The sequence below is a fragment of the Erpetoichthys calabaricus genome, chromosome 9, assembly GCF_900747795.2.
Source record: "Erpetoichthys calabaricus chromosome 9, fErpCal1.3, whole genome shotgun sequence".
In the NCBI taxonomy this organism is placed as follows: domain Eukaryota; kingdom Metazoa; phylum Chordata; class Cladistia; order Polypteriformes; family Polypteridae; genus Erpetoichthys; species Erpetoichthys calabaricus.
Window position 1 is genome coordinate 56,769,102 of NC_041402.2, and position 26,481 is coordinate 56,795,582.

Below are 26,481 nucleotides of genomic sequence, written 5' to 3' on the forward strand. Positions count from 1 at the left end.
ACGATTTATGTATGCATCAGTTTTATAACACCATTTATGGATATACCGAATCTTTTTTGTCTTTAAAGCCTTAGTGTAAAATGTAAGTCAAATTCAATCTCCTGAAAAAGTTATATGTAGAGCTGACTTCGACAGCACACACCAGCACTTGTCACTGCCTGATTAGCTGAGCTTTCAGGCTTTGTGTGCTCACTAAATGATAGACAACTCGGTTCTGTGACACACTCAGTACTGTCAGTTATCTTTAAAAGTTAGAAAATCAAACTGTTATATTTATGATTTCAGGCTAGTATTTATTTTTGGAAAGTCTGCATTTCATTTGATAATGTTTTTCTTTGATGCATAGTAAAAAGTACCAAATATGCCTTTATAACTGGTCAGTTTATGTTTAGAAGTACATTAAATGAACTCTTTATTTTAGACTATTTAAATTCAATATATTACTTTTATTTATATTAAACTAGAGGCCATTGATCCATACATTCATTTTCTTAACTAAGGGTTACAGGAAATTCAACACTATCCTAGCAACACTTTGGACAAGGTGGGAACCATTCCTGAACTGGATTTAAGTCCATTCCAGGGCCTACTTGTTCACACATCCTCACTCCATTCCAATTCACCAATGAGTATATTTTGGAGTACCCAAATAAAAAAGCATAAAGACACGGAAAGGTCTTGCTAATTTCACATAGACAATGACAAAACCCTCTATTGTGAAAGTGTTTTTTTCTCATGCCCTGTCCTCTCTGTAATGATGAGGAGATAAAGCTGGTGTTATGTAAATAAGGATGATCTTTATGTATGGGCATACATGTTACCTAAGTGTCCTGGTTTGGGACTTTGAAAATCTGGTCACCCTATAATTTACTATCAGAATGTCATATTCACCTGATATCCACAGTGGCCACTCACTGTAATAAAGTTTGCCTTTCACTTCTGTTATTCCCTCACATTTGCCATAACTGAGTAGCTTTGCAAGTCCCATTTCATAAAAGTTACAACAGCCAGACATGCTCAAGTAAAGAAGGAATTAATTATTATTAATTTAATTTATGTTAACTTACAATTGTAAATTAGAGGAGGGGGTGTATGTGTGTGTTTATATGCATGTGTGAGTGAGAATGCCCCCCCATGTTGAACTAGTCTGTCCAGACCTGTTTTCAGCCTTTTACTCAGTCATGGTGCGATAGTCTTTGACTCCCCAGACCCTGACATGAATTGAGAAGATTTTAGAACCTTCCTACCAAATTCAGTCCATTGAGGGCAACAGTGCCTGCACGGCTCTTGAATGCACCCAAATGTAGATAGATAGATAGATAGATAGATAGATAGATAGATAGATAGATAGATAGATAGATAGATAGATAGATAGATAGATAGATAGATAGATAGATAGATAGATAGATACTTTATTAATCCCAATGGGAAATTCACATTCTTCAGCAGCAGCATACTGATACAATAAATAATATTAAATTAAAGAATGATAATAATACAGGTGAAAAAAAAAACAGACAATAACTATGTATAATGTTAAATATTAACGTTTACCCCCCCTGGTGGAATTAAAGAGTCGCATAGTTTGGGGGAGGAACGATCTCCTCAATCTGTCTGTGGAGCAGGACAGTGACAGCAGTCTGTCGCTGAAGCTGCTCTTCTGTCTGGAGATGACATTATTTAGTGGATGCAGTGGATTCTCCATAATTGATAGGAGCCTGCTGAGCGCCCTTCGCTCTGCCACAGATGTTAAACTGTCCAGCTCCATGCCAACAATAGAGCCTTGCCCTTCCTCACCAGTTTGTCCAGGCGTGAGGCGTCTTTCCTCTTAATGCTGCCTCCCCAGCACACCACTGCGTAGAAGAGGGCGCTCGCCACAAACTGTTTGATAGAACATCTGTAGCATCTATTGCAGATGTTGAAGGAAGCCAGCCTTCTAAGGAAGTATAACCGGCTTTGTCCTTTCTTGCACAGCGCATCAGTATTGGCAGTCCAGTCTAATTTATCATCCAGCTTCACTCCCAGATATTTATAGGTCTGCACCATCTGCACACAGTCACCTTTGATGATCACTGGGTCTATGAGGGGTCAGGGCCTCCTAAAATCCACCACCAGCTCCTTGGTTTTGCTGGTGTTCAGGTGTAGGTGGTTTGAGGCGGACCATTTAACAAAGTCATTGATTAGGTCCCTATACTCCTCCTCCAGCCCATTCCTGATACAGCCCACGATAGCAGTGTCATCAGCGAACTTTTGCACATGGCAGGACTCCGAGTTGTATTGGAAGTCCGATGTATATAGGCTGAACAGGACCGGAGAAAGTACAGTCCCCTGTGGCGCTCCTGTGTTGCTGACCACAATGTCAGACGTGCAGTTCCCAAGACGCACATACTGAGGTCTGTCTTTAAGATAGTCCACGATCCATGCCACTAGGTATGAATCTAATCCCATCTCTGTCAGCTTGTCCCTAAGGAGCAGAGGTTGGATTGTGTTGGAAGGCGCTAGAGAAGTCTAGAAACATAATTCTTACAGCACCACTGCCTCTGTCCAAGTGAGAGAGGGATCGGTGTAGCATATAGATGATGCATCTTCCGCTCCCACCTTCTCCTGATATGCAAACTGCAGAGGGTCAAGGGCGTGTTGAACCTGTGGCCTCAGGTGGTGAAGCAGCAGCCTCTCCATGGTCTTCATCACATGTGATGTCAGAGCAACAGGCCGGAAGTCATTCAGCTCACTAGGACGTGATACCTTTGGGACTGGGGTGATACAAGATGTTTTCCAAAGCCTCGGGACTCTCCCCTGTTCCAGGCTCAGGTTGAAGATGCGCTGTAGAGGACCCCCCAGCTCCGATGCACAGACCTTCAGCAGTCGTGGCGATACTCCATCTGGACCCGCTGCTTTGCTGGCACGAAGTCTCCTCAGCTCTCTGCTCACTTGCGCTGTTGTTATTATGGGTGGGGATGTTTTTTCCAATGCTGGTATCAGCAGAAGGATGTGTGGAGGGTGCAGTACTCCGAGGTGAGAGTGAGAGTGGGTTAGGGTGGTCAAACCTGTTAAAAAAAGTTGTTCATTTGGTTTGCTCTCTTCACGTCTCTCTCAATGGTGGTACCCCCGCTTCGAGCTGCAGCCAGTGATGATCTTCATCCCATCCCACACTTCCTTCATGCTGTTATTCTGCAACTTCTGCTCCAGCTTTCTCCTGTACTGCTCCTTCGCCGCCCTGAGTTGGACTCGGAGTTCCTTCTGCACGCGCTTGAGCTCATGCTGATCACCGTCTTTAAAAGCCCTTTTCTTCTGATTCAAAAGGCCCTTGATGTCACTTGTAATCCATGGCTTGTTGTTAGCATAGCAGCGTACTGTTCTTACTGGAACTACAATGTCCATACAGAAGTTGATGTAGTCAGTAGTGCAGTCAACAACTTCCTCAATGTTCTCATTATGAGATCCCTGCAGGATATCCCAGTCTGTAGTTCCAAAAAGTTCTCTCAGAGTATTCTCAGCCTCCGGGGTCCACTTCCTGAATGATCGTGTGGTTACAGGTAGGACTCTAACTTTTGATTTATAGTGAGGCTGAAGCTGAACCAGGTTATGATCTCCTTTCCCAAGCGCAGGCAGCGGGGTGGCACTGTATGCATCTTTAACGTTTGCATACAGTAAATCAATAGTCTTATTTCCCCGGGTGTTACAGTCCACATACTGGGAGAATGCAGGTAATGTTTTGTCCAGCGTCACATGGTTAAAGTCTCCAGCGATTACACATGTAATGCATGTGTATAATTTTAACTTTATTTGTTTTCCAAATGACAAACTTATTTAACAGACATCCCATTGATTTATATGCTTGTTTTGTGTTAGTTTACACTACAGTAAAGTCTATATATTATGCTGGAGTTTACATATTTATGATGGCAAGAGCGCATGATTAAAACGCTAACCAAAGTGTCAACTATCAATAAACTGCTTCAAATTATTATTATTTTTTTTTATAATTTTATTGAATTTATTAAAATCAACTAACATTCCATACACATAACTCAAGTTTTACAAAAAGAAAAAAAAAAAAGAAAGGTTCAACACAAATCAACCCCCCAACCTCAACCCCCCAAAAAACAGGGAGCTAGGCCAGAAGTGTAAAAATTTATGCTAGTAAAGACAAATAAATAGATAAAATAATACATGAATAAAGATAAATGGAGTAAAATAGGGGAGAGAACCTGCTTCCTCAATTTAAATGCTTATTCTAAAATGTTATTGATTAGATCCTGCCAGGTTTTGAAAAAGTTTTGTACAAATCCCCTAAGTGCGAATTTGATATTTTCCAGTTTCAAATAGTATATAACATCAGTTACCCACTGAGTTAGAATAGGAGAGTTAGGATTCTTCCAATTGAGCAAGATAAGTCTACGTGCCAATAGTGTAGTAAAGGCAATCACAGTTTGTCCTTCTTCACTTTAAGCCCATCTGGAAGTACACCAAACACAGCTGTTAATGGGTTAGGATGGATTGTGATAACAAGGCTGTCTGAAAGGCATTTAAAGATTTTGGTCCACAATGATGTTAATTTGGACAATTTTAAACAAGAGAGATGCGGTCGATATATAATTTTAAGTTGAATAATTCTATGCGCATACGGAGCTTGAGTGAATTCTGTGCATTGCTACTTTCCACTCCTTTTCTGAAATATTGAGTAAGAGATCCTTTTCCCACTGCTCCCTTGGATCTTTGAAAGGGAGGGACTGTAAAATAGTTTTATATATTACAGAAATGCTGTCTGAGTCCTTGAGACAGCAATATTTTTTCTGGCATAGAGGTAAGAGGGAGGTGAGGAAGATTGGGCAGGTTCTGTTTAAGAAAGTTTTGAAATTGAAGGTAGTGAAAGAAATGTGTTGCTGGTAAGTTAAATTTGGAGTGTAATTGTTTGTAGGATGCAAAACCATTGTCTATGTACAGATCTCTAAGTGATTTAATCCTGGGTGTTTTCGTTTGAGAGGGTGGGAAAAGGTGGTTCTCGTGCAGAGGTGCCACAGATAAAAGCTTCTTTGTCTTAAAATACTTCCTACTTTGGTTCCATATTCTGATTGAGTGAAGCACAATTGGGTTGTTAGTATATTGGTGATAACTTGTATTTATTGGGGTACAAACAATGAATTATAAAGAAGTACTGCAGGATTTTTTTTTCTATTGCAGACCAAGCATGTGTATGTTCATCTGTTTCTGTCTATGTCCAGGTTTTTATAGTTTGTATGTTTGCTGCCCAGTAATAAAATTGAAAATTAGGTAGAGCCATGCCGCCTACCACCTTAGGTCTTTGTAAGGTCACCCTTTGGATACGTGGATATGTTTTGAATTCCAAATAAATGAGGTTATAGTTGATTCTAATTTCTTAAAAAATGATCTATTGATGCATATTGGAATGTTTTGAAATAAAAAGAGAAGCTTAGGAAGGATATTCATCTTAACAATGTTAATTCCTCGAGCTAAATTGAGATGAAGGGTTGACCATCTATGTAAGTCTTGTGTAATTTTTTCCATTCAGACGACAAAATTTTGTTGATAAAGAGCTTTATATTTACGTGTGATGTTTAGCTCTAGGTATTTAAACTGATCTGCAGTGATAAAAGGGAAGGTGTCCAATCTAATATTGTTTATGCTTGAGGATTCACTGGGAAGAGCACACTTTAATTGAAATTGATTCTGAGACCAGAAGTCTTTTGAAATTCTGTTAGTGCTGTTATAACTGCAGGCACAGTATTTTGTGGATCTGATATATACAGTACCATATCATCTGCATATAGAGAAACTTTCTGTTTCAATCCTTCTCTGATAATCTCCTTTATCTCAATATCATTTTGACAGTGAATTGCAAGTGGCTCAATGGTGATTGCAAAAAAGCAGTGGTAGCAAGGGGCATCTTTGTCTGGTACCACGCTGTAGTTTAAAGTAGTCTGAATTGATGTTGTTAATACAAACTGAAGCTTCTGGATTGGTATACAGCAATTTGATCTATGCACAAATGTTCAGGAAAAACCCAAATTTCTCCAATGTAGTGAAAAGGTAGTTCCATTCAACCATGTCAAATGCTTTTTCTGCATCCAATGATAATAATATCTCCAGGGTGTTTGACTATGTTGGTGAATATATTACATTAAACAGGCGTCGAAGATTGAAAGTTAAGTGTCTGCCTTTAATAAATCCAGTTTGGTCTTGTGATATTACCGAAGGGAGCACTTTCTCCATCCTTCTAACTAGAAATTTGGAGAGTATCTTAACATCATTATTCAGAAGTGAGATTGGTCTGTACGATGCACATTTTAATAAGTCCTTATTTTGTTTAGGAAAGACAGTAATTAATGCTTGGCGAAAGGTTTGAGGTAGAATTTTATTTTCTGTAGCTTCTGTAAATGTTGCTAATAGAAGGGGAGCTAGCTGAGTTGAAAATTTCTTATAAAATTTAGCAGGGTAGCCATCAGGGCCTGCTGCTTTCCCATTCTGCAGTGAGTTTACAGCATCTAGTAATTCTGATTCTGAGGTTTATCCAAGTCCTCTGCCCTAAGAGTATCTATTTGTGTTATCTGTAATACGTCCAGAAATGCCTTAGATTGTGTCTTGTCTTCTTTAATCTCAGTACAGTATAAGGATTTATAGTAGTCTCTTAATATGTGAATTATATTTTTATGGTCAATGATTTTGTCTCTGTTTGTGCTGGTGATTGCTGGGATTGCATTGTGAACTTCTTGCTTGTGGATTTGTTGATCTAAGATTTTATTAGCTTTCTTTCCATGTTCATAATAATGATGTCTTGATTTAAGTGTGAGTTGTTCAGTTTCTTTAGTTTGTTAAGAGGCTGAACTCTAAATGCAGAGCCCGCCTTTTCCTATGAAGTGTCTCACTTGGACACCTGGCATGTTCTTGATCTATTCTAGTAATTTTGTTGATTAGCTCTGATACCTTCTTGGTTTCCAGTTTATTTTTGTGGGAAAGATATGAGATAATCTGGCCTGTTAAGAAGGCCTTCAGTGTTTCCCAGAGTGTTCCTGCAGAAACCTCTGAGGGTGTATTTGTCTCTAAAAAATTATTTGCTTGGATATAAATTCTGTACAGTTCTCATATGCTAATAAAAGTGAATTAAGATGCCATCTGTGAGATGAGTATGTGGGGCATAGTGATTTTAGCTCCAAAATCAACTGGGCATGGTCAGAAATAACAATAGAGTCATACTTACAAAATGCAATCGTAGGCAAGAAGTTGTTATCTACAAAGAAATAATCAATTCTTCAGTAGCAAGGATGCACTGGTGAGTAGAAGGAATATGCTCTTGAGTTTGGGTTTAGAAAATCTCCAAGGGTCTGATAAGCTGTGGTCAGTTACAAACTGTAACTGTGTTTGCAGTGTTAGATGTCATCGCCCAGTGGCAGGAGACCTATCTAGGTCTGGATATAAAACACAATTAAAGTCCCTAGCCATTATAATTTTATGAGTGTTCACATTGGGAATGGATGCAAATACATTTTGCATGAATTCCCTATCATCGACATTGGGTGCATAAATATATGACAATCACATATCTCCCCTCAGGATCAGATACTACATCTGATACTACAAATGAGACTGTTCTATGTATAAGAATTCCCATACCTCTAGTTTTTTTGTAAAGCTGGAATGGAATATTTGGCCAGTCCAGTCTTTGTGCAGCCAAAAGTGATCCTTGCTTAATAAGTGGGTCTCCTGTAAAAATACTATTTTAGCGTTTAGGCCTGTTAGGTGAGAGAATACTTTGTTTCTCTTTAATTTGTGATTCAGGCCTTTAACATTCCAGCTCACAAAATTAACTGTCCAGTCTTTGAGACATTGCTTCTGAACTTTTATTGTCATTTTTTAGTCTTAACTGAAAATAAGACAGCTTTGACCTTAATTTCCAGTTTTCCCAGGAGTTATTGCCATGAAGGCTATTGTTACATTGGCATTAAGAATTACAAGGATTAAAACGATAAATTAGAGATAGCTTGCTCTCTTTCTCTCTCCCCTAGTCCCACACCCCGCATTGCCTCCCCACATGAGGCTGGACCCCACTTTCCAAAGTCTCAGTCCTCTGACATACCTAAAGACAGAGCACATCCAAAACAAAACAAGCTCCCTGGCAGCGGCGTATGAGGAATAAAATTGAGACATCTATTGCCGATACTGTCCAATTACTATAAGCATAAAATCTAATCTTCAGCAATCTTGAGATACAAAAATAGTAAGCCCAGGGAATGGTGTTAAAAAGTGGCCCTGGATAGGAATAGTAAACCCTAATATGATAATAACAATAGCAATAAACCAAGGGTATGATGTTAAAAATCTTCTCTTTTCGAAGAGTGAAAAAAAAAGAAAAAAAAGAATTATTCATTTCTTCGACATATATATATATATATACATATACGCATATAATACACATATAATTGTAATTAAAGCATAAACAAAAAGTGTCCGAGAAGGGAAAAGGATGTATAATTACAGTACCAGTATTATTGCACACAGATCAAACAGCCGGTAAGATCTTCTTTGCCATGCCATGACAGGATGCGACTAACGATTGTATTTCAAAAAAGTGTCAGGATCACCTTTCTTAACTCTTTTTCTGCTTTTTCCATAGTGGTAAAGGTGTAATGCTTGTCTTGAATATTCACTTTCAGTTTGGCAGGGTACAAGAGGCTGTATCTGAGCTCGGCATTCCGTAGCTGATGTGTATTGTTGTAAAAAGCTGCCCGCTTTGCAGCTGTTGATGGTGAGAAATCCGGGAAAATGCGACTGCGGTTATTTTCAAATATAATCTCTTGTTTCTGTCTGAGAAGTGACATTACATGTACAAATCAAATTGTTATTTACCTATTTACCTTGATTTATTTACTTATCTTCCTACAGCGTAAAGTCACAACTAGACTGCAGAGCTTCCCGTGTATATCTACAAAGTACAGCGATGGCAAAAGTGCGACGTGCATTCTTTCTCCGATGTAGAACCCTTGTCATCATCTGAGTTCACCTCTGGTATAGGACGTCTTTATGTGAAAAAGCAGTGTCAGATCGGGGGGAGCATGAACGCGACTGAGAGAATAAAAAGAATTAAAAAAACCAAAGCTAACCTTTACAAGAACCATACATTTACACCGGCTATTACAGACTCAAATCAAATGTATGTTTTTCTTCTAATATACTAAGAATAAGAGCAGCTCACTTCTCAAAAAAGAGTCGTCTGGGATCGAACCCATGAAGTTTTCATTACCAATCAACAGTTGTTACCGTTAAACCACCAAAGCGGTCGTATCCAAAGCATGTCAATGTTGCACCCTAACGTGGGTTCTTTTTCTGCAGTTATATTCTTGAATAGAAGCGCACTTGTTCTGTTATATTTGTACCTTTTGTGAAAGTGTGTACTTGATATTTGGACTTCAGGCTTCACACATTATACACTTCATGTCTACATTTTGTCAATTATTACTAAAACATGACATGTGTTTACATAAATTGTTGTAGACACGGAACACACATGAAATGCACGTGTTCCAATTAATGATATAGTATTTATAATAGGTGTCATTTTGCTTGACTTCTCACTCTATACAACTCTAAGCAACTGACACACAGGTAAACAGACTTGAGCTGAGAAAACTGTGCAGCGGTGGGGGGATGTGACAGCAGGCTGCTTGCTGCTTATAGACACATTTACAAGACAAAAGACGCTGACAGAGAGGTCCAAAGGGATTTAAGGTAGGACGGAGTTTTTTCATAGGCTTTGGTAATTCTAGTGTTAAAGGCTGCATCAAAGCAATTATATACACGTTTCTCCAGGGGCCTCATGCATAACTAAAACATGGCATACAGACAAAAGCAGAAATGTGCATACACACAAAAAAAATCCAGATGCATAAATCTGTGCGCCAACCTCTACGTTCTTCCGCTACATAAATCCCGGTCTGCATGAAATGTAACACTCATGCACTCATCTGTCGCCCCTCCCAGACTCCTCCCAGAATTACACCTCTTTGGATATGCAAATAAATATGAATAGCCCCTTATGTTTTGCGTTCTGTGAAAAGACAATGGCAAAAGCACAGGGGAAAAAAGAATTTTAGCGACTACCAAGTCGAGGCAAGGAAAAACTTACTATTTGTCTGTTTAAGCAGTGATATAAACAACAAAAGGAAGTTGATCGAGTAACAGAGTGGCGGAGAAACTCGAAAGTTCAAGTTGAGAAAGTCGCAAAGTGCCCAAAATAAATAAGAAGTAGTCAGATATCAAGGTTGCCGTGAAAAGGTGAGTTATAGCCCACTGTCTGAGTGTCATATGGAAGCGTATTAGGGTACAGAGAAAAGAACAACAAAATAGGGACACAGTTGAAAAAAATGTCCAAATGTCAACTTTGATCTCGAAATTTCCACTTTAATCATGTAGTTTATTTTGTCACTAAAGGAGAATGTCATAAACTTCATCTTAAAATCGTTTGATTTACTAGTTTCTCAGATCCGATCATAACTAAAGTAGCACGTTAAATGCTTCTTTCTATATCTTCTTTTATGTGCTCTATGTGTGTTAATCACTATGTGCTTCTTAAACGGGCTTTCTCTTCCGCTGACAGGACACATTACATTACATTACATTCATAATATTACAGCTCTCTCAACAATTTAAATATTAAGATGTATACTTGATATAATTTTCATAATGATAGGAATTAACGCATGTATTAAACATGGGGACACAGTGGTGCAGTATTAGCAATGAGCTGGTGCCCTGTCTAGAAATTGTTCCTGCCCTGCGCTGTATGCTTGCTGCGCCATGCGCAACCTTCAATGAAATAATTTACTGCATCAGTACTGTCTCTCTCAAACGCACTAACTTCCAATACCTGTCCTTCCGTTTCATTCTCCAAGTAACGAATCACCACACGATCAGCTCTGTAATAGATGCCAAGCCATCTGTAAACTTGGAATGCCGATTCTTCAAAACTTTTATGAAACATTGAAATATCATCATAGTACATGTTTAATTAATCCATCCATCTATCCATCCAGGGTTGTGCCAATCCCAGCAAGCATACAGCGCGAGGCAGGAACAATCCCTGAATGGGCACCAGCTCGTCACTGCCACTGTCCACCGTGTCTTTGCATGTTTAATTATTAACAATATACATTATTTTAATGAAGTTTAAAACTGTATAATGTAATAAACATACTTTACTGCATTTCATCTTAAAATGATATCAAGAGCTCCAAAAAGATAGCGCTTGGAAATCTAAATCAACTTACTGTAGAAGCCAGTCGTCGTTATATGTAAATACATGCTTTATAAAGTGACTCAGGTTGAGCAATATTACAACTGTAGTGCAAGTTTACAGTGAGGTGATTGTAATTATAAGTACAAACAGTTCTATCAGGAGCAATTGATGGACTGATTGAGTGCGTTTAGAGCACTTGGGAGGAAACTGTTTCTGAACCGCGATGTCCCTACAGGAAAGGCTCTGAAGCCTTTGCTGTACTGTATGGGGGAAGTTCAAATACACTGTGCACATGGCTGAGACAGTGTGCGCTTGATGCTGTATACCGATAATTCGATCAGCTACTGTACAGCTGTGATTCCACACTCAGATACAGTGAGTTAAATACTCAGTGGTGCACTGAGAGTGAGAACGCTAAAGCAGCTATAGTATTTGGAATAGGTTGCCCATTATGTGCATCATTATATGGTTACGGGTTGATTACAATCAGATGCCTTAAACTAATAAACGATATGCGATTAATTTCAGAGCATTTGATAAAGCTGTGTCAGGGATGTGAATCTAAAAAATAAAGGGAAACCACACAGGAACAGTAGCACTGCTTTGACGCTGGGTGCTGCCAGTTTGCAAAACCGAGTGGAGAGCTTGCGTACACCAGGGATTGAGCTAGCGTGAAAATGTGCGTGGCTTTAAGCCAAGTTTAGTTCTTATACATCGCGATGTGAGTGTGTAAATGGGCGTACGCAACATTTTTGTGCATATGCACCGTTTATACATGAGTCCCCAGGTTTTTATTATCCTGCCACAACTCCTGCCACAGCTTATCGTTTGTCTTGAGTATACCATTTATTTCTTTCTTTATATCTTTCTTGAGATTCTTTATGTCTTGAGCGGTGGCCGCGGCCATTGCAGCGATCATTACCTTCAGTTCAGACAGATCATTTCGGCCTTCGTGCTCCGCAGGTGAAGTGACAAGCCCTGTTACAGCCGATGCTCCCAGCTCGTTAGGAATAGATGAAAACGCGGAAGGCAAGGCCATTTCCAGTTTCGAAGGATTTTCTGGAATCAACGAGCTATCGTGACCTGCATCACTTGCACATTCGCTCCCACTTTCGATCTCAACTGGAGACGATGAAGTGGCCTGGGGTCCTGGGAGATCTGTGCTTTCGTCCGTCTGCTCCGGGTCAGTCTCTGTAAGGCCATACCTTGAGGTTGGACTTGGACTGTCTAGGCTTGGGTGTAGCTTTGGTTTTCTTTTCTGTTTCTTTCTGAGCCCCTTTCTTACCGTTCATGTTTATATATGCTTGCATATACTGTAATAGAACTTCCTCGAGTTAGGTAAATACAGGATACCTCAGGATGATAAAAATAAGAAAAAAATTAATGCTGCTGCTAACGGAGTTCCGCTTCAGATGTCCACCTCCCGTAACGGACGAGACCAACTGCTTGAAACTAAAACAGATTTGGGCAACATAATTTTTAAAGCAGCATATCACAAAATAACTAAACCTACTTTGTGAAGGAGCTACTACTGTAGCTACAAATGTTTCGTGCCACACTGGTAAGCATCATCGTCATGATTATACAAACTGCTCTTTATTAAGTTACTACTGTAACACAGGCTGTTTTTCACATTTCATTTTTCTAGAGGAATTAAGAATGGGACTATTAAGAAAACAGACCTGTTCTGTATATGACTTTCACTACAACAATACTTACTGACTTAACCAAGACTTACATCTCTTACAAGAAACTCCATTTTATATAAACTTTCACCTTGTGACTGTCCTTTCCCATCCATCCATTTCCCTAACGTGGTTATCCAGGGCAGAGTCACAGGGAAGCTGGAGGGTGTCTCAGGAAGCACAGGGTGCAAGGCAGAAACAATTCCACTCACACATACCAGGGTTAAATGAGCAATGCTAATTCACAAAACATGCATGTCTTCAAACTGTGGGAGGAAACCTGAGCACCTGGAGGAAGCCCATGTAGACAGAGGGAGAACATCCAAACTCCACGCAGCTAACAGCAGGGACGTAAACCCTGGCCTCCTAATTGTGAGACAGCTGTTCTACCACTGCTTGTCTTACCCATTCATTATTATTTCTCCCATGATATACTGTACTTTCTTGAATACTAATTATTGTTGGTCATTTACTTCATTTTCTCCATTTAATTTTACAATTTATACTGTAATATTACTTATCATAGGGTTTATATGTTAGTTCTAGTACTGTATGCATTGTGGCAGGTGGCCGGGTGCGGCCCTCAATCAGCTGCCTATAAAAGGGTCCGCCTCCCGACAATCAAGGCTGGAGTCGGGTGAGGAGGTGGACGAGGTCAGAGGAGGCGGCAAGGAGAGGCCCTGAGTGTGTGTGCAGTGAAGAGACGGCTAGTGAAGGAGCCGGGACTTTGGGAGTCAGTGGGGGTTTGTGAGGTGCACTTAGTGACTTGTATATAATAGTGTAAATAAACGTGTGGTGATGGACTGCAACGTGTCTGCCTGTCTGTGTCCGGGCTGTTCCCTTCTACAGTGGCGTAGTCGGCAGGATGCTGCACCTGGCACAAGGTGCGGACCTGCATTCAAGAAATTGTCTGTGGAAGCACAGCAGGCGAACTCACCCACGTGCCGCAGGGGCGGCGTGCACCGAACCCCGCAGGGGAATACAGTGTCGCGGACCGTTAGCGGTCCAGTGTCGGTCTTTGTGTTTCAGGGGCGGCTCACGGACGTGGCAGCAACAAGAGGCGCTGCCGGGAACGAGCTGCTGCAGCTGGGGAAGCCGCAGCAGCAGTGGAGCTGCCCGGAGAGACGCTCTCCTGAGAGAGAGGAGAGCGAGATTGCCGCCAGGAAGTCCCTCCTCGTTACAGGCACGGGATTGGACAGCGTGTCCTGTTCTCTTGCCAGTGAGTGGTCGGAGGCGAGAGCAGGGAATGTCTGTCCTGTGCTTCACAGAAACCCGAGTGGGCCGCAGGGAAGCGCCCACAGAGAGCAGTCGGTGAGTGGAACTACTCGCAAGGTAAGCCCACCGCCGGCTGCTTCTCTCTCTTTGGCGGTGATATTGCAGGAGCTGCAAAAACAGCTGTGCCTTGTGATGTCGCCGCCGGCCGAGCGATGTGCCCTCTGGGCAGAGACGCTGGACTCAGGAGGGATGGCAGTGGCGTCGGATCGAGAGCCGCAGGCAGAAGAGGATCGGCGCACTGCAGGAGCTCCTGGACGGAGAGGCACAGCGGGGAAGGTAAGGGAGACCAACCCCGTTAAGCTCCGGATGCCAACGAGGCTGGGTCTGCCCTCTTACAATGGGCAGATCCGAACCGCTGTGGCGTCACAAAGTAAACGGAGGAAGCGGCTTGGGGAAGCCAGTTCCTCCGATAAGCGAGGACATGCTGCTGGGTGCGCGTGTCCCGCAAAGGGCCGTCCTCTGCGGAGGCAGAGGAGAATCCCGCAGCTGGAGAGGTGGAAACAGAGCGTGATCCCACTGGTGATTACGTGGCGGGGAGCACGGACTGCTCGGGCTGGGAAGCCGAGAAAGGGAGCATCGGGGCGCCAATCGGGGCCGTGAGCGTTGGCCCAGCTGAGGACGAGCCGAGGGGCTGCGTCAGGGCAACGCCTCCGCCCTTGTTTTTCTTTTGTGTTGACAGGATCGGGCCCTAGGCTACAGTGTGTCGGCTTGCCGCCGAGGGGTTCCCGTCCTCCCGGAATGGTTCGCTGGTCCCAGGAGGTCTCAGCTAGCGGGGGAGTCATGTGGCCGGGTGCGGCCCTCAATCAGCTGCCTATAAAAGGGTCCGCCTCCCGACAATCAAGGCTGGAGTCGGGTGAGGAGGTGGACGAGGTCAGAGGAGTCGGCAAGGAGAGGCCCTGAGTGTGTGTGCAGTGAAGAGACGGCTAGTGAAGGAGCCGGGACTTTGGGAGTTGGTGGGGGTTTGTGAGGTGCACTTAGTGACTTGTATATAATAGTGTAAATAAACGTGTGGTGATGGACTGCAACGTGTCTGCCTGTCTGTGTCCGGGTTGTTCCCTTCTACAGCATATATTTCATCTGAGTTATTGTCATTTATTCTCTTGTATTATATTCACAAATATGTGCATAGATTTTATGTTCCTGACTTTGTATTTCTCTTTTTGTTTTCTGCAAAATCATACTTCTGTATTCAGCTATTAATTAACAGCGGAATTAAATATGTATTGAAATTTTCTCTTTATAAAATTCTCTTGTACATATGTGCACCATCATAACTTAATGTCTGCTGGTCTTTGCCTATGCTCATTCGACTCTTGCCAATCATAAATTATTTATTCCAGTTTGTTATGAATTAATTGAGTTTTGTTCATTTTCTAACTTCTCCACACTTTCTTTGTTATTACTCATACTTATTGTTCTATACTGCAACTAACTTTCTTCCAAAGGGTTTGTATCAGCAGTATATATATATTATAAATGTTGTCTCTGGAGGAAAGCATGTGGACTGCACAGGTTGTTGTCAGATCTTTGACCTGCCAGGGGGAAATTCTGCTGCTCTGCTTCATTTTTGCTTATAGAATCCATGGCCAAAGCTTACAAACCTCAGAGGAAGAAAAAAAGATTACTTTTTGATTTTATTTGTAAATACGAAAAACCTTTTGCCCTCACTGTCTTTGTCAGTTTTCTTTTTTAGTTTAATATTTTGATACCCTGACCCAAGAAAGGCAGACATTGCTGTTTGTTAGTTTGGGCAAGTCGATTCCCTTGAGTACACAAACTGTTGCTGGTTTGATTACTGTGTGAAGATTACCCTGCCATAGGTGGCTTCTGCTTCTTCTCTTTTTTATTTTGGTAAAGGGCAGTTCTGTGAGATGTTTGTTTCACTTAATTCTTTGTAGCACATCTTTGTAGCCTAGGTAGTTACAACCTTGTCAATGTTTCCTGTTTATGATAGGCCAGCGTCCAGAGAGCACTGAGATTCAGGATTGGACTCTTGCTTGAGCACCCACTACTATTTTGCACACTTTTTCTTATATTTGCTGCACACAAATAATAATACTAAAAACATAACATGACACTATCTTTTCATTTTTTAATTTTTTTTTTAGGTTGTGAGATTAAGTCACAAATGGAACTATCAAGAAGAGGTTAATATTAAATAAACTGCTGAAACTAATATTGATCTTCTTGTTGAAATTGTTTATAACATTAACTGACAGTACTTTAAAACATATCATATTATTCAGGTAGTAATGGACTGGTGTCCTGTATACAGTTGGCTCTTGCTTTGTGCCTAATGTTACTTGGAAAGGTCCAATGGTTATGTGACATAGCTTCCTTTTTCATGAGCAACTTATTATAATGTCAGATTCTGTATAATAAATGGTAGTTTGAATTTAATTAACTACACTGTTTAAATTTTCAAATATTCTTTCACTCCAAACATTTACACCTGGGCAAAGAAATATGTTTCCTTTTAGATATAAAGAATTCTTGTTTTAAATTTTAGATGAAAATGCAAGTCACCTTTATGTGAAGAATAACACATATGATGCTTTCTAGCTTACAACAGCATGCATCGGGTATTCTTACAAGATAATTTTCTGTGAATATGGTGCTTGTCCACAATGTGAGCAAAGATTAAATGTGTGTCTGTGAAGCTGGACCTATGATAAGAAGCATCATTCACTAATCGGTCATTCTTTCCTCACTTCATGTGCTCTTTCTCTGCCCAAATCCAGAGCTGAAAACAGATAAAGCCATCCTGTCTTTAGTAGCCTTTTCAAGCTTCTCCTGGGGAATTCTCAAATGTTCCCAGACCTGTTGAGAAATAGAAACCCTCCACGATGTCCAAGATTAACGTCTTCCACAGTGCTGTGCCTAGTACACGATTAAGCAGTCATCATGACAAATAGCAGCGATATAGCCCTTAGATTCATTCCGCTTTGCTTTTATACCCTTTACTAGATGCCAGGAACAGGAGGGAAGGCAAACGCACACTCAGCAGACTCCAGCACTGGATTTTCTCTTGACTCAGCATCTTATTCTATAGCACCTCTTCACAATGCCAGACTTTCAAAAGATCTTCATCCTTCATAACATTCTCTGAGAGTGTTGTACATCTGTGTACTCACAACTCTAGAAAGTTCTCACAATTATTTTTATTTTTGATTGTTCATATTGCTCTACAACCCTCAACAATAAATTTAATTATTTTCCTTTGTAATCCAAGCCATTTTGTACCCAGTTACATTTGAAGGTGAACAGCAAACCTGCCTGCCTAAAGCTGAAAACTAATCAGCTTAATCTGGAATCGCTTCACACATTTCAGAAGACTTCCTTTCATCATGACCTCCCAGAGGCAAATCATGACTCTCATAAAACCTAACACAGAAGAGAATACTGTCAACCTATTGCTAGACAGTACATTATTCCATTGAAGTGACAATGTCTTTTTATCACGGTAAGTGGGGTAATAAATGTTTCTCATCAGTTTTAATTTAACTTAATGCCAGAAATGTTGAAATCTGAAGTAATACTTTTCTTAAGATGTCCAAAGTTTATTAAGTTTTGTCCCATGTTTCATCCCCCTTTCCCCATTCACTAGCCATTATCCAGTATTTTCTGTCAAACCATGAAAGATAACAGCTTTGGTATTGTTTTGTATCTCTTTGATTTAAATGTCAGGCAGTTCATAAGCCCCAAGCCTTTAAATTTCCATTTTCCTTTCCACTGACATAGACAAAAAGGATTTTTATTGTGAGATTCATTGTAGTTCACGGCAGCTGTACAGTTTACAAATCTCTAGTGTCTCACTTGAATCGTCACTTACCTTGTTACCCTGTATACATCAGTCATTTGCCAAAGTATTCTGAAGAATTAGAGCTGTTCAAGATTAGTCACATGCAATAAACATGTAGCACGTACACCAGATGCATTGGATGTAAAATAACAGATACTGACACAATGAAAAGGTATACCTGATTTTTTTCCAATGACAGGTTGCAAAGGCCTTTTACATTTGAATTAATTTCACTTTAGGAAAATGAAAACATCATTAACATATGTAAGATTTAAAAACAAAATGCAATAGTTGTTGCTCTGGAAATATTTTTTTCAGTAGCATAGTATGGTACAATATACCCTAAAATTTTAAACCTTCCTGCCCAACTCATGGTTATTGGGAGCCTTTGTGTATCCTGCACCATTAAGCACGGCATGGAAACCAGCTGTGGATTGGTGGGGCTAAACACTGGCTGGAATCACTCCCACACACACACACACACACGCACATGCACACACACGCACACACACACACACACACTCTCTCTCTCTCTCTGACACTGGGCTAGTTCACCTATAACCCAAACATACACCTTCCTGGGATATGAGTGGAAAACTGGAATGCCCATAGAAAAACCAACACAGACATTGGATAAATGTGCCTGCAATTGAAACTCAGGACTTTTGTGCTGTGAAACAGCAGAACCACTATGCTGCCCTATTATTGAATACCACTACTCTCCATTACTATGCATTATGTTCACTTTATTATAATATATGAAAAAGCAAAATTATATCACTCTATGTTTAAAAATATTCTGCAGTAACTTATACATTATATATGTGTGCTTCACTTTAACAGTTTAAGAGATCTATAATAAAAAGTCAAAATAAACTGGAGTGCGTGAATTGCTCTAATTCATTTTGTTTCTACAGAAATTACAGTTGGGATAGTAAGGCATTTTTAAATAACTAAGTTACTAATCATTATTTTATTTCTTGGAATTATATCTCGTAAATATTTGAATCTGCTCTGAGACAATCACAAAATCAAAATCAAAGTCAGAAAAGCCACAGCAAAAAATGAAAAAAAAAAAAACATTGACAGTTCTTTTGTCACCTTCTCACAATAAAGCAGAATTTCCTTCTTGCTTTCTTGTTTGAAAAAGATCCAATGAGCAGATAGCAGGGTAGTGTGATCGACCATCTTATGTAGGCAAACAGCAAAGACACATGTGATGTCATTTTACAGGCAATGACTCTATATCCATCTTCTGTGGCATCTAACCCAGACAAATAAATATTAACACATCTGTAAGCTAAAATCAGCATCATAATAGATATGAAAATAACAGAAATTATACATTTGAAGGGTGTCCAAACTAGATTCAAAACAAAGGCAACACTGGGAATAAGACCTGCTGATGAGAATCTGATGAATGGAAATCATTCATTGACAAGATATACTTTTCATAAATTTATCTACATCTTGGTGTACGGTATTGCAGCACTGATGCACATTTTGTGACATTTTACATCTAAAAGCACTTCAGATTTTTATGCATTCTGCTTCCCATGTGAAGTTCTCAAGTTCTCTCCATATTCACATAGGGTTCCTTCTGTGATTCTGTAGGAAGCTTTGCAAACATAGGTTTGTCCCAGCTTTGTGCACGCTAATGTTTCCCAGTCATCCCTTTCAGAATCTAGCCAAGAAAAATAAATGAATAAAAGTAAAAATAATTATGTGGGAAAAAATTGGTATTAGTTAAGTTTTTATGTCATCTAAACAAACTGAAGGTTTGATTTCTAGGTCAAAAGTGAGTACATCTTTACAATCTAAATGTTTATGCTAATTGAGAAACAATTTAGTTTTGCACTATGCAATGGGATGCGCAAATGGCAACCTAACCCATTTATAAATGCTTTTCGTATAACTGATTTGATTTTTATTACTTGTCAAAAGCTAAAATTTGTTTCACTTCAAACCTTAGAAGTTTGTCTTCTATCAGTTTCTTGTTTTTAAATTGTTAGATATTTGCAGTCCTGTAAAATACCATGTTTTTTCCTCCTCCTCCTTCTTACAGGATACATATGTTTGCTCCAAATTTTTGCCTTGTATTTTGACACATAAGAAAAGGATTAAGAATAACAGCTTTTTAGGTCAAGAGTAAAAGAGATATAAAAAGTAGCCAGGCATTGGAATCAGTTTCATTAGAGAGCAGTTTAGCAAAACCAAAAGGTCTAAACAAGACATAAGGCACTATTTAGGAAGAGATTCAAGAAACCAGTAAACCTAACAGAGATTTACCGTATATACTCACGGATACAGTAAGTTCTCCCACAGATAAGTCTGGATTTTATCGTATAATTTCTGGTATTTTATAATGTTGGTCGTATAAGTCGAATGCAGAATACTCACGCTATTGGTACAAGGGATTATGATATGCTGACGCCCATCTGAGAGAGTAACCACGGAGCACACTGCCTGTTTTTTCTATGTGGGTGTGGCAATGCTCTGTATCAGTGCATGCTCCTAACCTCTCTCTCTCTCTAGCTCTCACCCTCTCTATTGTGCCTACGTGACCACACGGTAATACCCGAACTATTCTGAAGCAACGTTTGCACTGATTTATGTTTTTTGTATCTCACACCCTCATACACCTTTATTGTAAGAGCATCCCTTTTCTACAATGAAGCGTTCGATCAGAAGAAAATATGAAGCTGGTTTTAAATTAAACATTGTTGAAGTAGCAAAAGAAATTGGTAACTGCGCTGCTGCAACAAAATTTGATGAGTCTGAGTAACTGATGCAAGATTGGAGGAAGCAAGAAGATGTAAAAAAAAAAATAATAATTTAAGTGTCGCATTTTTAAATGGGCTGTGAGACTCGCCCGGACACCAACAGTCATTGACCACATCTTTATCAAAGACACGTTCATTTTCCCTTCTGAAATACAACACAGTCCCTCACAGCACACTGTGCTCCATGCACCAACCACCTTCATACCGGGCCTTTTTCTCACTGTCCCTGGGCCGCCTTTCTTCTATCCTCGGGAGCTTCGTCATGCTCCCACTCCTGACTCCAGCTCACTGATTGGAGGGAGGCGGCCCCTTTTATTCTCATCCAGATGAGCTCCAGGTGCTCTGCCTGATGACACTTCCTGGTGTGGCGGAAATGACAGGAGAGCACCCGGAAGCACTCCGGGTGTCCCTGGAAGGATCATCGTCCATGGGTGTGGCGGAATTAGATGTGTCCCGGGCTCCATGAGGCTCAGGGTGCCCCCTGGCGGTGACCAGAGGCCCCAACGGGCTTGAGCCTCCCTGCTCCCCTTCCGTGGCCCTCTTCTGATCCAGGGCGGCTGCCCCCTCGTGGCCCGGAGGACGAATACGGCACCTCCCGGTCCTTCCAGGCGTCCCAGCCGGGTCTGTCCCCCAGCCTCCTGTGACAGGGCGTATAAGTCAGAGTATGATTTTATGATCGATTTTTCAGGTTTCAAGACCCGACTTATAGGTGAGTATATATGGTATACTAAGCAATACGGGAATCACGATTTACTAATGAATCACAACAATGGTTAGGTGAGAAACTAACTGCAAGCTTGCAATCTTATATTCTTATATAAAAGCCAATTTTGTTCATTAAACTTGTTATTAAATTCCATAGCTTGTTGATGCTGTTATTCTGCCACAGCAGAGCACTGTCAAAATGTTTTGGTGACCTGTGCAGATCAACTTTACTGAGACCTTCGCCTTTCTTTATTTTCAGATATTATATAATGAACACAAGTTAGGTGGTCACGAGTTGGCTTGTTTTCTATCTCATTATTGTTTGGCTGCTAACTTTGGAAAAAGAAAAAATTAAGGAATCTGAGTTGTAAATAGCAAGTCAAATAAAATTAATGGAAAAAAGTTAATTAACAGCAGAAACTGGCCATTAATTAAGAAAAGATTACAATGAAAACCTGCAACTGCTGTAGCCCTCTAGGACCAGAGTTGGAGACCCCGCTTTACATGATGAAGTATGCATCTGTTGTTAGGATTTTGTTTTGTTTTTTGTTTTGTTACCTCAAAGGATCCAAATATGCAATTAATCCTGAATGTGTTCATCAAAAGTTGAAATATTTTTGAGTGTTGCTGCAATCCTATTTTTGTTTTGTCACGGGTTCTATCATTTGCATCAGTAACTCTCCATGGATATCTTACTCTGAGATGTTTGAGTGTGTATAAAAGTAACCTCATTTACCTATGTATTCTCCATGATTTGGATAAAACTCTGTGCAACTGCCAAAAATATGTTTTTTTGTGTTATTCCTGGTATATCAAGCTACTCCTTACGACTGATGACTTGAGTTTTAGTTAATGTTTTGGGTTTCAGGAAAGATTTAGGACAGACTTTGGGTTTTGATCTTGGCACGTTTTTTGATTACATCTTTTTCTCCTGGTCCTTTTACAACTCACTGCCTCGCCTGGGTCAGTATAAAAATGGCAGGTGAATGCAAAAGTATTTGAACTCTGCCACTTGAAAAATACTGTAAGCATCTCAGTGGTGATTTTTAGTTGTTTGCACACTTTGATCATTACAGTAAGAAATGATCTAAAGTGATCAAGGCTGATAACAAATAGAAAACTGAAAAAAACATATAAATATACCTAATTTTTAAACACTTCACATGTATGATTGACCAGATAGACTAGGGAACAGATTATTAGGCCTTAAAACATTTTGATCAGAACAGGCCATTCAGCTCGGCAAGCCTGTCAATCCTCTTCACCTAATTTCTCCTAAATAACTTCAAGTTGGGTGAAGACGGTCCCCAAAAAAAGCTCTACTAATTAGCAGAATACTTGGTAATTTACGTCTAGAAGCCATAGGTCCTTTTATGGGAGAAAATGTTTCTAATCATTAATGATTTGAAATTAAATTGTAAAGATTTATTTACATTTAATTAAGTTGAGCTTGTGGTGTAGTGGGTCTGCGGCTCAGAAAAACTGGCCGTTTCAATAAATAAATGATGAATGCGCTCACGCTGGGGAGTGGGAGCAGGTACGTACGGTCTGCCGAAGACACCCCGTCTCTGAGTTGGTGCAAGGCAGTCAGCCGTCCGTGCGTTACCTTGCTGACATGCGTGAGCAGTTTGATTGCCTTATTTGCAGCCCAGGGCAGCAATCAGGGGATCACACCTGCAACAGCTCCCCAGCCTATTAAGGGGAGTGCAAAAATAAGAAAGGAAAAGAAATAAGGAGTTAAGAAAAGAGAGCAGAGGTTAAAAGATGGGAGAAGAAGCAGGCAGGAGAAAGAGAGAGAAAATAAGCTGGTGAACAGAGTGGTAGCAGGTGGACGGGAGTAGAGCCCCAAGGAGGAGTGAGTGGCCATCGCCCAGGAGGGGGCTGTGGGTCACTCCTGTTTAGTGTCTTTTTTTAGCAGGATTGACCAATATGCTCTGGAGGTGCTCTTGCTGTGAGGAGCCTTTGGGACAGCAGCACTGGGAGTACAGAACTCCCACACCGGGTGAAGCCTGGATTGTCAGCAGTTCGGGCAGAGCAGGGCTCGGTGGTGGCCCGTGGACGCCATGGGATTGGCGGCGGTGACACGGGCCGGATGAGATAGGTGTCTGCACCTGCTGGTTGATGTCTCCCTCTGCGGCGAGGTCCAGATAGGGTAAGCCAGAGAGGTGTCCTTTTTAAATTAAGGCACCAGAGCTTGCTGATTTTTAATTAATTTACTGCACTGCGTTGTTTTAACCATGTTTTTAACAGGTTTTTCTATTTATTGATTTTAACCTCCCCATGAACACTTTTTTGTGGATTATTTATTTATTGACAGTTTTGAGCACTGCATTTTGGGACGCTTGTTTTGTGTATTTTTTATAATGTTTTTTATAATGTTTTGTTTCACCTGCTGTGCTCATCCTGGTCAAGACTATCGAAGGTGTTGGGTTCCCAAAAATAAGGAGGGAGCAAGGAACTGACCCACGCCCTTACAGAGCTACTTGATCTGCTGAAGTTCATCTTTTATGCACAAATTTTGATAGTCATTCTTTAAAATTTAGCTTATAATACAGTAATACTACATGCCTAGTCTTTTAGAAGAAAAGTTTCTTAATAAGAACCACATTATTTTGCAAATAAAATTAGTGTCTTAAATTGATTCATGCAACATATATGAAATGGTAATTTTCAAAGAGTTAATGAAAAAAATATTAAAATAATTAGTACAATTGGCCAGAATTTTAGTTAGCTGTAGAAGACCTAGTGCAACATAATCGTTTTATTCTTTGTGTTTCTTTAGCACTTTCCCAAAATGGCAATATAGAATTTCATTGTTTTCATTTATTTGGATCAGTATTTAATCCATTTTACTTTTGCTTCATGCATGATGATAAAAAGAGTCAAATTCTAGAAGAAGAATAAAGAAAATGTATTTATTCAACCAATGCTCATTGAGAGAATTCAAGTTAAGGCTTAGGAGTGAAGAGAGAAAAGCAAACAAAACAATCAAAATTCCCTTAAGAGTAAATCCCCAAGAATATGTTTCTAATAGGTAAGTCTTCCTTCAGGCATATATCACTTTGAAAGCTTACTGGAAACTTTCAATGTATCCCTTAGTGAGTTGCTAGTAGTGACAAGCAAAGTTAAAACAATCTTTACACGCTGAAGGTTCCTTATGTTTTACAAAGACAAATGATGGAAAAATTTAGAAATACTCTCAGTTTGCTGATATATGCTCTTTTTATTTTAATCTTTTAAAAATATAATAATCTTTATATATATATATATTGTGGAAGCTGGCCCAGACAAAGACAGGTAGACATGTTTAAAGCACCACAACACTTTTATTTATAATACTAATATTTACAAAAGTGACACACACAACCCCAAATCTCCCCCAAAGTCCAAGCCTTCTCAATAGTGCCCCTCTCTCTCTCTGGTCTGCCTCCACTCCTCTCCTCCAAGACTTTGTCTCTCGTCCTCCCGACTCCAGCCATTGAATGGAGGGAGGCGGCCCCTTTAATACACATACATATGCTCCAGGTGCCTCCCGATTAGCTTCCGCCAGCACTCCCCAGTGTGGCGGAAGTACCGGCTGCGCACCCGGAAGCACTACAGGTGTCCCTGGTCTTCTTCCCCCCAGCACTTCTAGGTGTGGCGGAAGTGCTGAGGGCCAGGGCTCCTCAGGCATTGGGGTGTCCCCTGGCAGTGACCACGGGCCCCTATAGGGTTGAGCTTCCAAGGGGGGGCCACCAGGGGGGTCACCCTCTCATGGTCTGGAGGAGGCGTAAGCCCTCCTCCGGTCCTCCTGGGCGTCCCAGTTGGGAGAATTCCCTGTATAATGCTGGGGCAGTTGAGTAATCGTAAATGACTGATACTTGGTCAGTGAGAATGCAATAAACAAATATCTGACAATCACTGTAGTTCTTTTCTTTCTTTTATGTGCAATAAACAGGAAATAGAATAAATGTAAATGAGTTGGCAGGAAATGATGTGGATCGGTAAGGATGGAGATGACGTCATCATTGGGAGCCAAAAGTGAAGTTATTATTATGGGACTGTGGGAGACATCTTAGGCAGAAGGACCCAGAAGTGGAGTTGTTATTGATCCTCTGTTTTTTTCTGGTGAAAAAAGAGAAAAGGCATTAATACTCTGTTCCAATCCTCTATCTTTTGTTTTTTCACCATCGTTTGAGCGCTTTGGCTGCCCCCTAAGCACATGTGTGTGACAAATATATATATATATTGAATATATATATATATATATATATATATATATATATATACAGTGGAACCTCGGTTTGCGAGCATAATTCGTTCCGGAAACGTGCTCGTAGTCCAAAGCACTCGTATATCAAAGTGAATTTCCCCATAAGAAATAATGGAAACTCAAATGATTTGTTCCACAACCCAAAACTATTCATATAAAAATGATTAATACAAAATATAAAGTAAAAATACATAAAACAAATTAACTTGCACTTTACCTTTGAAAAGAATCATGGCTGGTGTGAGTGAGTTTCTAAACTCTTGTGGGATTGCACCCAACGGGACGACACGCGGAAGAGCGTCCCAAAGCAATCGCAGTCTCCCAGCGCTGTAGCATTTCACCGTAAAAGTGAATCCGAAAAGATCGCGGACATGCTATAAGCGCCTGCCGTCAATGGGTGATACAAGGAACAATATAAATGTGCAGGGCCCTGCCTGACTGCTGTGTCTGTGTATAAATAACCACGCTGTTGCTGTTTCAAGCTGAATAAAGCTTGTGTTGCTAAAGTACTGAGACTCAGCTTCGTGTTTTAGGGTGCAAGACGGGGACTCGCACGTCACAGCACACACGTGCACAGGAGCGCGCACACACGCGCACACACACACACACACACACCACACGCGCACACACACACACACACACGAGCGCGTGCGCGCACACAGTCACAATGCTAATGCTGTAGTAAACACTATACGCTCGTACGGATGTTGACTATATGAGTGAGGCAC